The sequence below is a fragment of the Podarcis pityusensis genome (assembly GCF_964106645.2).
Source record: "Podarcis pityusensis genome assembly, chromosome: 3".
NCBI lineage: Eukaryota > Metazoa > Chordata > Lepidosauria > Squamata > Lacertidae > Podarcis > Podarcis pityusensis.
The window spans coordinates 114,181,819-114,189,406 of NC_138026.1; the positions used below are offsets into that span (position 1 = coordinate 114,181,819).

Sequence of the window (7,588 nt, forward strand, 5' to 3'; positions counted from 1 at the left end):
ACGAGTCAGTAAGTGGCTGTGGAAGCCAATTATGGTTCCACACGTCCTTCCACAGTGGGGACATTGGTTTCCAGGCGGGAGTTGATCACGGTGTGGATTTGCCAAGTGTGCCTTCCTCTTAGCACGTTTCTCCCTTTTCGTCCTGAGTTTGAGTGTCTTCAAAGCCCATGACACCTTTGGTAAATGCTGTTCTCCAACTGGAGGGCTCACAGTCCAGTGTTTCCCAATTGTTGATATTTATGCTATATTTTTTTAAAAAATGCCTTGAGAGAGTCTTTAAACCTCTTTGGTTGACCACCAGCGTTACGCTTTCCATTTTCAAGTTTGGAAGAGAGTAGTTGCTTTGGAAGACGATCATCAGGCATCCGCACAACATGATCAGTCCAACAAAGTTGATGTTGAAGAATCATTGCTTTGAAACTGGTGATCTTTGCTTCTTCCAGTACACTGGTATTAGTTTGCCTGTCTTCAGGTTGCCAGGTCACATGACTGAGCAGAATAGGTTTAGGATACAGGCTGCTTCCCCTCATTCCAAGGAAACCAAACCTTGGATAAGTGCCAGGGACCCGTGGAATTTTGCACCACTAAGAGATTGGGGTGGCATGCGACAAAACCTTTGTCCCTTTGCCCCCTTCCAGCTTGATGCATTACTTAAAAATGAGTATTTATTTAAAAGAGGGGACTCAATGGATCCTTAGGGACTTAGGTTTGCATCGCCCCACTGCACCGAGAATCTTCCGGCTCAGCTGGCGATCTGCTGGATCCCAACCCTGCTCATCCTGGTGTATCTTGCTGTAGGATTTCGCCCTAAATCATGGACCACTGGCTTTCTTCCGGTGGTTCCCCAAATGTGTTTCTCTGCAGGGCCAGAGCTGAGGGCATTCAAGTCTGCCATCTTTGTTGTCTTTCAGTCGAACCAGGACCAAGCCAAAATGTCTCAAGATAACATTTTCCCAGGAACATTTCTGAGATGTTTCTCTTTTCACCCCCTCCCTCCTTCTCCTAGAAAAAGATGGCCACTTTGCAGAGTTGGATATGGTCACTGTGGTGATCACACAGGGTCCCCGGACATTTAACAGTCTATTGATTTCTGTGCCACCACTGTGCTCGCTTCCCTGCTGCCACCAACCCGTTACTCTCGGGTAAAACACTGAGTCCAGACAGTTGTTAAAATTGAACCAAATAAACAAGTTTATTTTATAAGTATTAACAAGTTTATGGTTTCTCAGATATTATTCTTGTCAGTTTCTTAACTTTAGTTTCTTTACCGGCCTATACCTTCTTAATACCTTCTGACTGATTATATCAGCTGTTTGACTGACTCCTCTTAACAGATTCTCTCACTCTCCCACATCAGACTAGCCCAACCCACAGACTTATCCTCTCTATCTTTTCTCTAACTCCAGACTGACTTCTTAACAACTCTACCTCCTCCCCTTGGGTTCCCATTGGTTGGTCATTTTACAATTAGTTAACCCTTTCCTTATGAACCCAGTATGATGTCACACACCTAGGAGGGCAAACGCCACAGTCACCAATGGCCACTAGCCAGATGGGATTTGCCTTACTTCCTATGTCAGAGGAAGCATGCCTATGGATACCTGCTGCCAGGAACGACAAGTGGGAAGAGTGTTTTTGCTTTCATTATTTTATTTTATTTTATTTTATTTTATTTTATTTTATTTTATTTTATTTTATTTTATTTTATTGGATTGGATTAAGACCCACTTCTCAAGGAATAGAGATTCAATGTTGTCAATGGCAATTTCTTGTACAGATTGTAGCTTTTTTATTTTGAAAGTTTCTTTTTTCTGTTCACATAATATTTTGTAAAGATAATTTGGTTTGAGAAATCCCCTTTGGAGTACATTCCTGTAAAAAGTATTTTGCACTATTTAAAGAAACCCATATTTGAAGCCAGGTTGTGCAATATTATGTATAGTCGCAGTGTTCATCATTGTACCTGTAATGTAACTAATATTTTTTAATGTACTATTTTAAATATGTAAAATTAATTTTCACTACAAGCATGTTTTGATGAGGTTGAAAAGGACCAGTTTTTGACCCTCTTTAAGTTCTTATTTTTCTTACAATGTTTTGTTGCTTATTTAACAAATGTGTGAATACCATTTCACCTTTTTTTGAAATTTGTCAGTTTGAAATGACTAAACAATGCAAGAAAATGTTTTTGATATTAAATACTGAAGGTAAACTCCTTTTTGTAAAAAAGAAAAGAAAGAGTGTTTTTGCTTTCAGATCCTGCCTGCAGTTCTCCCATAACGTCTGTTCACACATTACATACAAGACATATTTCAATATTTTAGCCTGGAAAAGAGGAGACTAAGAGGAGATATGAGAGCCACCTTCAAATATCTGAAGGGCTGTCCCATGGAAGATGGAGCAAGCTTGTTTTCTCCTGCTTCGGAGGGTAGGACTCGAACCAATGGCTTCAAGTTACAAGAAAGGAGATTCTGGCTAAACATCAGGAAGAACTTTCTGAAAGTAAGAGATGTTCGGCAGTAGAACGGACTCCCACGAGAGGTGGTGGACTCTCCCTCTTTGGAGATTTTTCAGCAGAGGTTAGATGGCCATATGTCATGGATGCTTTAGCTGAGATTCCTGCATTGCAGGGGGTTGGATTAGATGACTTTTGGGGTCCCTCCCAAGTCAACAATTCGATGATTCTATGGTTCTAAGTAGTTGGGCTGTACATTTGTGGACGTGTAGTGTGTAGTGGTTAAGAGCGGTGGACTCGTAATCTGGTGAACCGGGTTCACTTCCCCGCTCCTCCACATGCAGCTGCTGGGTGACATTGGGCTAGTCACACTTCTCTGAAGTCTCTCAGCCTCACTCACCTCACAGAGTGTTTGTTGTGGGGGAGGAAGGGAAAGGAGAATGTTAGCCGCTTTGAGACTCCTTCAGGTAGTGATAAAGCAGGATATCAAATCCAAACTCTTCTCTTCAATGAGTGTACTGTCTGTGGCCTGTGTACAGAGCAGTTCCTCACCATCAGTAATATTTATATGCTGCTTAATATGCAAAATCCCTAATTGTTGTACATAAAACACATTAAGATAATTGGAAAAAGAAAAATGCTGAGTTGTCGGAACCACCGTGCACAAACGCTTTTATGTGTATAGCGACAGCTTGTATCTGTGTTCAGACTAACATGTGAACAAGCCCATATGCATCCAGAAAGAATTGGACACAAGTTTAGACGGGACATCAGTGTTATTCTTACATTCTTGATTTTCCCTCGATATTCTTGACCATTTTTTTGTGGCAGCTGTGACTTACACATGCATGCGCAAACCATGCTGTGATTTGCACTTGCATGCACAAACAATGCTGTGATTTCCACATGCATGCACAAGCAACACCCCAGAAGGATGCCAGATCTTGCGCATTGTAAACAAAATGGTACCCAGCCTGACAACAAAATGCTGCTGTGATTTGCAACAGTGGCAACAAAAAAATAATATGGGAGGAACTGCTAATGGGGAGCCTCCCCCAAGAAACTGTTGGAGAATTTCTCCACCCCTGGAGAAATTTGTTGAAATAATTCCCCTTCCCTCCCCAGTTTGCTTCCCCCACAAACAAGGTGGAGAGTTTCGAGAGTCCATTTCAGCACAGCTATATTTTAAACGCTCTGCCCATGTAAAAAGATATAGAGGTTGCCAGTTTCGTTTGTCATATATTTTTATAGGCCTTTTCTGAACGCTGTTGTGTTTGACAGAGTAACTGACTACAGCTCGAAATGAAGTGTAAGTCAATTCCATGCTTCCATAATTCACTGCCCAGGATTGTTGAAAAAAGATTTAGTGATGGCGGTGATAGACAGCAAGCCTCTTGAAGTTTTCATTTTCACTTAGTGGCTGTAATACCTCAAACTTGCTGACCTCCAGAGTACAGAACGGGGGAATGCCTGCAGAACTTCTCCGACGGTGTTCACTCAGCAGAGCATTCGCTCTCACTCCCAGTGTTCCTGGGAACAAACGGCAGATTGGCTGGGGCTGGGGCCTGGGGGCGACGATGGAAATGTTTATCTTTATTCTTCACTGCCAGTGTGTTGCCTTGAGACCCTGCGCCCTTGTACCGGTTTGTGGTCCACCTCATCACCGCTGCACTTAATGGTCACTGTGGTGTGATAAATTCACCTTTTACCAATAGTAAAAATGCATTTAAAAAAAAAAAAACAGTTTCTAAGCATTCATGTGCCATTTACAACATTGTGCAAATTGACTTCCACTTCTGCAATGGAGCTTCCCCACTATCTCCTTTTCCCCACCTTGTCCCCAAACTAGGATCTGATTTGGACGGCACAGAAGGACTGCAGAAAGGAAGGGGAATCCAGTCCATTCTCTTGGCAGATGAAAACAGTTGGATATTACCTGACAATTTTGTTTTGTGTGTATTTTCATATATATATTTTAAAAATCCCTCCTGTTCTTAATTATTTTGTATCGCTGAGTACATCCCATGATGTACTTTGCACCATTTAAATTTTTTAATTTTTGCATTCTTTGCCCTCACTACCACTTATTTTTATTTTAGAGACAAGGAGGTGAAGCAGTTAGCATCCCATACTAGGTCTGAGTAGACCTGAATTCAAATTCCCCCCTCCACCCTAAACAAGCACAGCATGATCTAGGATCAGTCATTACCTCCCAGCCTAGCCTACCTCAGAGGCAGTGGGACATAGATGGCGCTGTGGTCTAAACCACTGAGCCACTTGGGCTTGCCGATCAGAAGGTCGGCAGTTTGAATCCCGTTGCTCAGTCCCAGCTCCTGCCAACCTAGTGGTTCGAAAGCACGCCAGTGCAAGTAGATAAATAGGTATCTCAGTGGCAGGAAGGTAAACAGCATTTGTGTGCACTCTGACACTCGTCACTGTCCTCCGTGCGCCAGAAGCGGTTTAGTCCTGCTGGCCACATGATCTGGAAAAGCTGTCTGTGGACCAACGCTGGCTCCCTCAGCCTGAAAACAGAGATGAGCGCCGCATCCCATAGTCAAATTTGACTGGACTTACCCATCTAGGGGTCCTTTACCTTTTCTTACCTCGCAGGGTTCTTGTGTGGCTTGAACAGAGAGGCAAAACCATGCATACCATGGCTCTTTGGAGCCTTGGAGGAATCCCAGAATATTGGCTATGGCAACCCATGTTATTTTGTTCATGATGTCACAGATGCTTGCGATCTCCTTAAATGACAGCGTTGGCACACTTCATCGGAAGTCAGTGCGCTTAAGAAGAAGGAAATGCCATCAAGAAAAAACAGCACACAGGAAAATAAGGTGTCAAAGGACATATAAACCATCTGAGAGTTTGCCACTTTAACAATGGGAATCCTGAAAACTGTGGTTTGCTAAAGCTGCTGAGATATTAGGAGACCCTTAAGAATCTGCAGTTCTCAAGATCCTTCTTTGGGCAGTGTGGTCTTTGCCACTTTTGAGATGAACATTGAAATCAAAAAATATTTGGTGCAGGCATAAGAATATTTTCCCTCCCTATTCACTGACAATAAGACATCATCATGCAGGCATAGCCAATCTCTAAATAATGGTATGCACATCTCTATTATAGTATTGTTGCTTGCTCATTTGGGTGCCCAAAGGTAAATAAACGCAGTGCACAAGAAGAAACCTCATCAGATGTTTGTTTGTTTGTTTGTTTGTTTGTTTGTTGAAATTGACAGATTCGTCTATCCCTAACTGACAGGTTGGGAGCCCCACTCATTATTTTTTGTCATGGAAGGGTCAGAATGTCAGAGAATTCCAATGAAAACAGAAACGGGAGAGGAAATTGCCCATGTTTGCTTACTCGCCCCACACCTAGAACGGAAATCAATTTGGCGAATACAATCGGTATTCCCTGTTGTTGTTTCTTTCAGTCTGCAGACAATACATAATTGATTGCTTCCCCCGCTTTGCCTTGTGTTTCCTTTCCATTGAAAGGAATGGGGTGGGATAACATAAAGATGACACCGCTTACATAATTAAGTTACATGATTTTCGCTGTGGGAGACTGCAAAGTGAATTATTTTTGACAGAAGGCAAGCTGCAGCGGAATGGAAACCACTCTGCATGCAATGGATGTAGAGAAGAATGAGGAAAGATGCCTTTTTGCATCCCTATGCAAGGATGAGACGAAACTGCACCAGCTTGAGTTCTCTCGCATATGTAGCAGTCAATGCTTTGGGGGTCCTGTTTTTCCCTCCCTACCTGCTGTGCTTCAGTTCCATGGATTGAGACCTTGTACTGGGAGCATCTGAAGTAAGGCTGAACCATAAGGTTTACTTGGCAGAAAGGATCTGGCCAAAAATGGCATGCCTTTCTCGGTGGCTGCTCCCAGATTTTGGAACTCCCTCCCTAATGGAGCTAGACTGGCTCCCTCCTTGATGTCTTTCCACAACAAGATTGTTTTATTCTGACAGGTCTTTGGGGACTGACTGTTTTTTAAAGGGCTTTAGTGGGGCTATGCTCTTTTAATTATCTGTATGTTAACAGCAATGGGTCGTGGGTGGTGCTGTGGGTTAAACCACAGAGCCTGGGACTTGCCAATCGGAAGGTCGGTGGTTCAAATCCCCTCGACGGGGTGAGCTCCCATTGTTCAATCCCAGCTCCTGCCAACCTAGCAGTTCGAAAGCACATCAAAGTGCAAGTAGATAAATAGGTACCGCTCCGGCGGGAAGGTAAACAGCATTTCCGTGTGCTGCTCTGGTTTGCCAGAAGCGGCTTAGTCATGCTGTCCACATGACCCGGAAGCTGTACGCTGGCTCCCTCGGCCAATAAAGCAGGATGAGCGCCGCAACCCCAGAGTCGGTCACGACTGGACCTAATGGTCAGGGGTCCCTTTACCTTTAAGATAAATGGATCAGGAGTAGCTTCTGATAATCTTTGGCTGGGGGGTGAACTGGATCCAGTATAGTGGTACCTTGGGTTAAGTACTTAATTTGTTTACCTTTTATGTTAACAGCAGCAGCAACAACAACAACAACAACAATTTGTGGAGTTTAATTACTTTTTTAATGATGATTTTTTAAAGATTTATTTAGCATCTTGTATTCTACTTGTGGTGCTTTAATTTGGGTAAGCCACTTTGAGTCCCAGTCTCGGGAAAAGTGGGATATAAAAAAATGTTACAATAAGAACAGGAATAATTCTCCACTGTAAAACCCATGGGGCATTTTTACTTTTTTAGCATGCCCTTTCTCGACCCCACCCCAAAGCCTAGAAGAAGAATGGACGGATGATGGATGAGAGAAGGATGGATGAAAGAAGGGAGGAGAGGATGGATGCATGGGCGTGTGTGATTGGGTGTATGAGTTCGTGGGTGGGTGTAAAAGACAGAATGAATGGATAGATGATAGAGGGAGGGCAGATAGTGAGAGACAGAGAAAGGGAAGTGAACAGGATGGAAGAAAAGGGTGCCCCATCCATTTTTATTTTTATTTTGACCCTAGCCACCAGCACATGGACCCTGACCACATTCCCACAAGGAAATATGCCCCTAAATCCTGGAAAAGGTGTACACCCTTGATTTGCTCCATCATGTTACAAAGCGGCCAACAAGATTTTAGGCCTATGGGAA

General features: G+C 43.2%; 1 long non-coding RNA gene across 1 annotated transcript; it reads right to left on the reverse strand.

Moving 5' to 3' along the window:
* Positions 1-3,681: 3,681 nt before the first annotated feature.
* LOC308474070 lies at positions 3,682-5,123 on the reverse strand. The gene is made up of 2 exons (XR_013984481.1): positions 5,030-5,123; positions 3,682-4,137 (listed from the first exon to the last, which is right to left on the reverse strand). It is a non-coding gene; the product is annotated as an uncharacterized lncRNA (long non-coding RNA).
* Positions 5,124-7,588: the final 2,465 nt, after the last annotated feature.